The sequence below is a fragment of the Vulpes vulpes genome, chromosome 10 (genome assembly GCF_048418805.1).
Source record: "Vulpes vulpes isolate BD-2025 chromosome 10, VulVul3, whole genome shotgun sequence".
NCBI lineage: Eukaryota > Metazoa > Chordata > Mammalia > Carnivora > Canidae > Vulpes > Vulpes vulpes.
The window spans coordinates 26,397,374-26,405,617 of record NC_132789.1 but is presented as its reverse complement, the minus strand read 5'-3'; the positions used below and the strand labels follow the sequence as shown (position 1 = coordinate 26,405,617).

At 46.9% G+C, this 8,244-nt stretch overlaps 1 pseudogene; it reads right to left on the bottom strand.

Annotated features, from left to right (window-relative positions):
- Window positions 1-940: 940 nt before the first annotated feature.
- Window positions 941-1,460, bottom strand: LOC112912356 (probable non-functional immunoglobulin lambda variable 5-48; annotated as a pseudogene).
- Window positions 1,461-8,244: the final 6,784 nt, after the last annotated feature.

Sequence of the window (8,244 nt, the reverse complement as noted above, 5' to 3'; positions counted from 1 at the left end):
CATTGGAGAGGCCCTGGATATTCTGAGGCTCAGAGGGATGGTGTGTTGGATTCTAAAATGAGAAGGAAAAAAGAAACACAAAGAAACAACCACCACAACACAAAGTGTGAGGTCCCTGAGCTGAGCTCCCAGGGCTTCTTACCTGTTGGTCCCAGAGGCAGCATTTTATGTTAACAGCAGAACCTCCGGGCAGTATAGTTTCTGAACCCTGGGCTCACTGCCAGTTTTCAGTGAGGGACACACTGGTTATTGGAGACATCTCTGTTATGGAGGGAGGCTCGTCATAAAGTTCATTTATTTAATTAGCTTTCTCATTTGGAGGCAAAAAGCAGTCCCTGGGATCATGGACTGCAAGTGACACTCTGTGTTGAAAATATACATCTATAGGGGCCCTGGCGACTCTGTCAGTACTGAGGGTGGGATTCTGGATCTTTGGCTTGTAGGTTTGAGCCCCACCTGGGTGTAGAGATTACTGAAAAATTAAATCTTAAGGAAAAAATATACATAATATGTAATGTTTCCTAACACCTAGTATGATGGTGTGCGCTGTCATGTGGATGGATTTAATCTTCTGTTCTACACAATTTACAAGGAAAAATATATGTGATGTTAATATTTTTTAGTATTAATATACATTTTGCTTAACATTTTAAAGTCTCCATGGGTATTGTGTGTAACAAAGAAAGAACTATGGGGGGGCACCATTTCATATCAGATCCCAGGGACTATGCTCTACTGCTGTCACCAGTAAAGGGATTAGCATCCTCAGTACATGTGTCCCAGCTTGGAACCTGTGGCTTGGTACTGTGACCCACCCCCTCATCTGCCTCTGTCACTGTGCTTAGCATCAGTGTCATACACCTGACTGTAAGCTACATAGAACCTTTTAGATGATGAGGGTCAGAGACAAGTGCCCAGGGGTTTTTGTCTCACTGCCTCCTTATCTGAGACACTGTGGGTGAGAGTAGTTGCTCTCACTGCCATGATCTGTAGCACAGTAGTAGTCAGCCTCGTCCTCAGGCTGCAGCCCAGAGATGAGCAGGAGCACTGCATTGGCTGAGGTATCCTTGGATCCAGAGAAGCTGCTGGAGATCCCGGAGCCCTGGTGTTTATGAGTCCGAGTAGTAGTACAGGAGATCCCGGGGAGGGCTCCCTGGCTTCTGCTGGTACCAGTACATGTCACAGTCACCAACACTGAAGCCACTGCTCAGGGTGCAGGTGAGTCTGGCTGTTGTTCCCGGGGATGCAGAGAGGGAGGGTGGCTGGGTCAGCACAGGCTGGGACAGGGAACCTGCAGACACACACATGTCACAATGACAACAAGAGACAGGGTGCATGTGGTTGAGGAGCTGAGCCACAGGGATCCGACTCAGGCTGGGGTCCCCCCTCCTCTTTCACTGGGGCCTGCCCCTACCTGTACAGTGACAGAGGAGCACAAGGAGGACAGAGGTCCAGGCCATAGTGACGCAGCCCCTTCATAGGCCACAGAGCTGGGGTTGGGCTACCCCTGGCCTGTCTTATCCCCTGTCCCAGGGCCTCACAGAGGAGGGGCCGCTCATGCAAATGTGACCACACCTGCCTCTCCCTTCTGTGCACTTACAGGTGTGTGTCCCTTTGAGAGGGAGGATTGCTGATGCACTAGCTTCCCCCTGGTGGGCCTGGAGGAAGCAGCTGCTGGGACCCACACACAGACCCAGGTCCTGGGACTCCTCTGGGTCCAGAGAGGACACAGCTGCCCATTACCCACTGAGATCAAAGGGCCCAGGGCCTAGGCCTCCCATCAGTGGAGGGCTGCCCAACCTAGAACCCCTGTCCTTCAGAAACCCTGAGACTCCCTCTCACTTCGCCCCCTGCTGGTCTTGAGACAAATCGCTCCTTCTTTCCCACTTCAGGCAAGCCTCTCTTCCCCTGTTTCTCTGACACCTGTTCTCCCACCATGTGAGAGTGATGCTCCAGGGATGGATAGACGTCCTGGGGTGTCGTCTCTGATCAGGATTCTTCTGCATATTTGGATCTAGCGGGAGGGACCTGTGAAGTGCTGAGCCAGGGAAGCCTGGGAACTGCTGTAGGTCTGAGGACAAAACTTAGGGGACAGAGAGCAGAGGGGATCTGTCTCCACAGGGGGAGCCCAAGGGAGACGGGCTGGCTCTGAGTGAGGAGTGTGAGCAGGAGCTTGTGGAATGGACACACATCTTCATAGAGGAGGACACAGAGGGTGGGAATGCTGGGCCCTTCTTGAGCAGGACTGACAGGACACAGCAAAGGCTGATGATTTTTCTCGAGGTTTAGACAGAACAGGCATCCAGCAGGAACCAGAGTAGGGCCATCCTGTGACCTCCCTTCCTTTTACTGTGAGAGTTTTCATCCCAGCTGTGCCTGTCGTCACTGCTGCTCATTACAGAATTAGCTCCAGGGGACGTCCTAGGACAAAGCTAGGGATAGGAGACCTAGAAGTTACATTAGGGCATGGCAGGAAGAATATGACAGCAGAGGAAACAGGGAAGGGTGAAGGGCTTGTGTCCCAAGGTGGGACAGTGAGAGGTGACCCACTGGACCCCAGCTGTGGGAGGCACAGGGATGTTCCAGAATTTCAGGTGATTTTTTCAACTCCCACATTGTCAGGGTTGCCTGGAGTGACACAACTGAGGTCCAGAGGGGATAACAGGTTGAAGGCTGGTGATGGTCCTCTCATGTGTCACAGTGTCTATAGTGTGACATAGAGAGGTGTGGAGACACTAACAGACAACCAGGGCTGTAAGGGTGCCTGCCCTCCTCCAGAGGATGGATGTGTGTGTTACCTTAACCACCTAATTGAAGGCTTGGTCTGCATCATCCATCCATTCATTCATTCATTCATTCATTTTTTTCTTTAAACATACATTTAGGGAATGTCCAGTTATGTCAAATCTCTCTTCATCATGAGATGAAATAAAACACGATTTTTATACATTTCAGAATCTCTCGTACTTGTATGTTTCATATATGTGCATGGTTGCTGTTTGCTTTTCTCAATGTCTGTGTGTGAGAGCCCAGCATATCACACATAGGTTCCTAATCAATCACTTTGTCTATTTATCACAAGGTTTTTTGATACACTGTAAAAAAGTTTGCAGTTTTATATATATCAAAGTTGAAGATAAGAAGGACCTAACGGGTGAGAAGAAAAGGAAGTATCATAAAGAATAATTGAAAAATATCTCAAAAACACAATGTCAGGTTCTATAAGTCAACATAAAACATAGAAACAAGTGATTGATGTCATATTACTTAGAAATAACAAATAAAATTATGACAATCTGAGAACTAATGAAATATATTTCATCGTGAATAAACTGGGGAGTTGGGATCCCTGGGTGGCGCAACGGTTTGGCGCCTGCCTTTGGCCCAGGGCGCGATCCTGGAGACCCGGGATCGAATCCCACATCGGGCTCCCAGTGCATGGAGCCTGCTTCTCCCTCTGCCTGTGTCTCTGCCTCTCTCTCTGTCTGTGACTATCATAAATAAAATAAAAAAAATAAATAAATAAACTGGGGAGTCATAGCAATCAGCAAGGATCCTTCACCTTGAAGGGAGCCTTGAGCCACCCCTAGAACTGTCTCAGGCATCCCCAAGGCTTCCTGGGTCAGAGGAACCCTTTCCTACTACTGAGGTCTGGAGTCAGTGGTGAGCACGAGGATTGGAAAACTGGATGTGGGAGGAGAACCCAGGGCCCAGCAGCCCCTCCCAAAGTTGGAAGATGCAGACAGAAACCCTCTTCCCCGCTGGCTCTAGGGTGATGCAGGCTGTCCACGGGGAGAGCTGTCTTTGGCTGTACTGTTCATCTCTGAAGGCCCACACTGATGCACTCTGTTCATGGGGTCTATGGTACCCAGGAATCCCATCAGTGGGTCCAAGTGTGAGCAGAAAAAGCTAGGGGTGCCCAGGAGAAAAAATAGGATAGAGCTTTCATGACACAAGAGAGGTCATTTTAACCCCAACTCTTTTCTGGGATCTCAGTGCTAGTAGCTCCACCTTCCCCAAACTTGTCTTGCAGGTCTTCCCAGAACATATCAGAATTAAAAAGAAATGCAAAACAAACAAAAAGAACAGAACTCATGTCAGTAGTTAAGAATTTTAAGGAGATAAAGGGTATGAAAAACTTGACAGTCTCTTCCAGGACAGGACGGAGCCTAACCACATTAGAGACAACAAATCATTGGTGAAACACCCAGTGCTGATTCAAAGGAAACTAGGCCCTGCATTCCTTATCCCAAATTAGGACTAAAATCCTCCCAGTTTACACTGGCTCTGAGAGCAGGTCCCAAGCCTGTTCCCCCTGTAGGACAGGTACATCTGCTTCATTCCTGAACAAATGCAACTGTTTATCTTTTATCCATACTTGATTGTTCCAAAACTCAGAAAATGCCATTATTCTTATACTTTTATGGCAATATATTTATTAACATAAGTTTGATAAGATTCTATTTTCCTTGTAACAGATATAATTGGAAACATTGGCTATATTACCAAGATGTTGACTAGAATGTCATGTTTGAAAGAGATGTGTGTATGTACATATATATCTATACATACATAATCAGGTATGACCAGACAGATCTAAGGAACTAACGTTGACTTTATGGATCCAATAAAGCCTCTTGGAAATATGAGTCAGGCACCTTCTTACAGTTTCCATCCTCTTTACTCCGTGAATCAAGAAAGTCATGTCCTAGCAGATGCAGGAATCTTGGGTTTTTAGATACTTCAAGAACAATTTACTCAACTCTATAGGTGTTGTAGGTTAGGTCTGATGGCAAGTATGTGACACAAGTTTTCACTTGGCTCCTATCCTGGAGGAGCTGTTAAAAATTTACCCAAAGGTATCTTATAAAAGGCCCTGTCAAGCAGGTTTTAAAGAGCCTGCATGATTAACTGTCATGCTTCCTGCAAATATGTGAATAATCAGAAAAATTTTGAAACTACACATATTTGGTAAATCAATTAATGTTTAATCAGCTATATTTAGTAGAAATGAGGGTGATTGTTGAGAAAGAAAATGTGCTTCAATAAAACTCCCAAGTAAATATTTGTATCCAATTCTGTTCATTAAAACCTCGACTGGATCATGTTTTTCTCTAGCTTCTAAAAAACCCTGACTATAGGGGTCGGGGTGAGATGGTGAAAAAGTAGGGTCCCAAGTTACCTGTCCCCACCAACTTACCTAGATAACTTTCAAATCATCTTGAAAACCTACATATTTGGCATGAGATTTAAAGCAAGAACAGCTGGAATGCTTCAATGAGAACAGTTCGCGCTTCTATCAAGGTAGGAAGATGGAAAAAAATAAATAAGCGAAAAAGCATCCAGTGGGGGTGGGGCCCCCACGAGGCCCCGGGCTAAAGCCTGAGTGCCTCCAGGACAGGAAAGCCCAGTCCCAGAGAAGTAGGAACTTTACCAATCTTCCCTGATGGAAAGGCGCTTGCAGGGAACTCTGGCAGGACCCCAGGAGGGGCAGTGGAGCCCCAGGTTCCCAGGGTCACTAACGGCGGAGGTACCCCCCAGGAGAGAGTGCGCCACACCCCGTGGGCTGAGCTCCCTGAGGACCTGGAGCGCGCACCTTGCAGGGCCCCGGGAGCAGCTCAAGTGGCGGCTCATGCTGCGGCTCTGCACGGAGGGAGATGCACGACCCAGGAGTGCAATTCCAGCGGCTCAGGCCCCGGAGCCCAAGGCACCAGAGGACACATCCCAGGATCCAGGGATCTCCACGGGACAGGTGGAGGCAAGGAGGACACAGGACAGCAAGGACACTCCTTCTGCCAGGAGGACCCGAGCTGTGCAGATCAGCGACACCTGCCTCCTGAGCATCCAGGCCTCTGCAGACTGGGAGACTGTGGTAGTTACTGTGGGAGCTGACTCTAGGGCTGGAGAGCTGGCTACCGCCACTGCTGTTCTTCCTTGTGTCACCTTCCTTGTGCCTGGGAATGAGCGAGTCCACCAGGGAGCAGGGGCCTCACAGGATAAACAGCTTCCACAGAACCCTGCATCTGGCAGGGGCGGGGCAGCTCCCCCAGGTGCACACACCTGAGAATCAGCACTGCAGGCCCCTCCCCCAGGGGGACAGCTGAAAGGATGGGGAAGACCAAGTTCTTGACCAAGCATCACAGGAGAGCTCCAGGGGAAGTCAAGGGACTTACAGTATATAGAATCAGAGGATGCCTCTCCTTTTTTTTGTTTGTTTTCCCAACCGTTTTCCCCCTTTTTCCATCCTTTTCCCAGTACAACTTGTTTTTAGCCACTCTGCACTGAGCAAAATGACTAGGAGGAAAAACTCACCATAAAAGGAAGAATCAGAAAAAGTCCTCTCTCCCACAGAGTTACAGAATTTGGATCACAATTCCATGTAATCCTCCCATCATCTGTCCCTTCCTGTCTTCATTTTCTGAGACAGGGAGGGCCTGTGCACACAAATGAGACCCCAGCCCACTGACCCCTCCCTGGCCCAGGATCAGGTCCCTCTGCCAAAGGATATGAGGGAGGTGGGCAGGGGAAGGCTGTGTGTGGCCCCAGGGCATGGGGATTTCCCGGCTGTGAGCCCTGAGGAGAGAGCTAAGCAGTGGCAGGTGGCAGGTCCCAGCTCAGATTAACTCAGATTCCAGGGAAAAGGACCCAAGTGCCCCCTGGTGCATGATGCAAGACATATCCTCATCTAATTGGTGACTAGAAATCATTAGAGATAAGTTCTATCTTTCCACCTCTTTGTCTCCTGTTTTCTCCATTCAGGACTCACCAGCTGTCCCCTGAAGGGCCCTCCCATTACCTCAGTGTAGACTTTATGCTCTACTTAGACTCCTCAGGTGAGTCCAACATTGGTGCTCTCAGGTCCTCATCGGTCAGGACAGAGCTGGTGTCTCTACACAAACTATATTTAAGTCATGATCAAGTCCAGAGGAGTTAAAGCGGGACAATATGGTGGAAGAGTAGGATCCCCAAGTCATCTGTCCTCAACAACTTACCTAGATAACTCTCAAATCATCCTGAAAACCAATGAATTCAACCTGAGATTTAAGGAGAGAACAGCTGGAATGCTACAGTGAGAAGAATTCTCGCTTCTATCAAAGACAACTTGTTTTTAGCCACTCTACACTGAGCAAAATGAATAGAAGGAAGAACATACCACAAAAGAAAGAAGCAGAAACAGTACGATTCTCACAGAGTAACAGAATTTGGATTATAATTCAATGTCAGAAAGCCAATTCCGAAGCACAATTATAAAGCTACTGGTGGCTCTAGAAAAAAGCATAAAGGACTCAACAGACTTCATGACTGCAGAATTTAGATCTAATCAGGCCGAAATTAAAAATAAATTTCATGAGATGTAATCCAAAATGGAGGTCATAACGATGAGGGTTAATGAGGTAGAAGAACAAGTGAGTGACATAGAAGACAAGGTGATGGCAAGGAAGGAAGCTAAGGAAAAAAGAGAAAAACTATTAAAAGATCATGAAGAAAGGTTAAAGGAAATAAATGACAGCCTCAGAAGGAAAAAATCTATATTTAATTGGGGTTCAGAGGGCGCCGAAAGGGACAGAGGACCAGAAAGCATATTTGAACAAATCATAGCTGAGAACTTCCCTAACTTGGGAAGGGAAACAGGCATTCAGATCCAGGAAATAGAGAGATCCCCCCCTAAAATCAATAAAAACTGTTCAACACGCTGACATTTACTAGGGAGACTTGAAAATTCCAAAGAAAATAAAAGATCCTTAAAGCAGCAATAGACAAGATATCCCAATCCTTTATGCGGAGAAGTATTAGGTTAACAGCAGACCTCTCCACAGAGACCTGACAGGCCAAAAAGGGCTGGAAGGAGATACTAAGGGTCCTAAATGAGAAGAGCCTGCAGCCAAGAATACTTTGTCCAGCAAGGCTCTCATTCAGAATAGAAGGAGAGATAAAGAGCTTCCAAGATAGGCAGAAGCTGAAAGAATATGTGGCCACCAAATCAGCTCTGCAAGAAATATTAAGGGGGACTCTGTAAAAGAAAGAGGAAGTCAAAGGAAACAATCCACACAAACAGGGATTGAATAAGTATTATGATGACACTAAATTCATATCTTTCAATAGTAACTCTGAACGTGAATGGGCTTAATGATGCCATCAAAAGGTGCAGGGTTTCAGACTGGATAAAAAATCAAGACCCACTTAGTTTCTTTCTATAAGACACTCATTTTAGACCTAATTACACCTACAGCCTGAAAAATAAAA